This window comes from Prunus persica, chromosome G3 (assembly GCF_000346465.2).
Source record: "Prunus persica cultivar Lovell chromosome G3, Prunus_persica_NCBIv2, whole genome shotgun sequence".
Taxonomy (NCBI): Eukaryota; Viridiplantae; Streptophyta; class Magnoliopsida; order Rosales; family Rosaceae; genus Prunus; species Prunus persica.
The window spans coordinates 10,917,514-10,918,738 of NC_034011.1; positions in this window are offsets into that span (position 1 = coordinate 10,917,514).

The following is a 1,225-nucleotide window of genomic DNA, read 5'->3' on the forward strand; positions in this document are numbered from 1 at the left end:
AAGCTCATCGAGTCATCGTCATGACTGACTTTCCTTTGAGATCAATCCTCCACCTTTGAGATCAATCCTCCATAGCCCTGATGCTTCTCAGCGACTCATGAAGTGCCAATATGACCTCCTCTACGGGCTAAAAACTGCAATAAAAGCCCAGGCTTTAGCAGACTTCGTCGTAGAATTCACCCCGTCAGCCGAAAAGGAGAACTTGGTCAACAAAAGTTCAAAAGCAGACGGGAACTCCGCAGAACCTAGCCAACCCAGAGACATGTGGCAGTTGCGCGTAGACGGAGCGTCTAACCAAAAGGAGCCGGAGCAGGGGTCGTCATCACCACTCCAGATGGAACCCTGTTGGAGCAAGCTATTACGCTTGGCTTCCCGGCCTCGAACAACGAGGCAGAATACGAGGCATTGCTCGCCGGCCTACGCTTGGCAAAAGAGCTCGCAATCAAAAAGCTAGCCATCTACTCAGACTCACAATTGATCACGAATCAAGCCTCAGGTGAATACATGGCAAAGCACCCAAGGATGATCTTGTACCTTGACAAAGTCCAAGAGATGTTGAAGGCATTTCCCACCTTCACCATCCAACAAGTGCCCCGGGCAGAGAACGCTCATGCAGACGCACTGGCAAGCCTAGGATCAGCGCTGGATACCCAGTTCAGACGCTCCATCCCGGTCGAACACCTTGACCGACCAAGCATTGAAGAAATAGAGCTAATCGATACCATGCAGATTGACGAGGACCCCAGTTGGCAAGACCCCATCATCGACTATTTGACGAATGGAAACCTGCCAACAGAGAAGTCCGAAGCTAGAAAGGTCCAGCAGAAGGCCACGAGATACTACATGCACGGCAACAAGCTCATCCGCAGATCATACTCCGGCCCTCATCTCACCTGCATAAAGTACCCTCAAACACTTGAGGGTCTCTGCAAAATTCACGACGGCGAGTGTGGCAACCACTCTGGGGGCAGGTCGCTCGCCCAGAAAGCTCTAAACATAGGCTACTTCTGGCCTACCATGCGTCACGACTCCGCTGAATATGTCAAGAAGTGTGATCGCTGTCAGCGATACAAGCCGATCCCTAACCTGCCTGCCAAAGTCTATCATCCGCAAAACAGTCCATAGCCGTTTATGCAATGGGCCATCGACCTAGTGGGTCCCTTGCCACCAGCGCCCGCCAAGAAAGAAATGATGATCGTCGCCACCGACTACTTTACTAAATGGA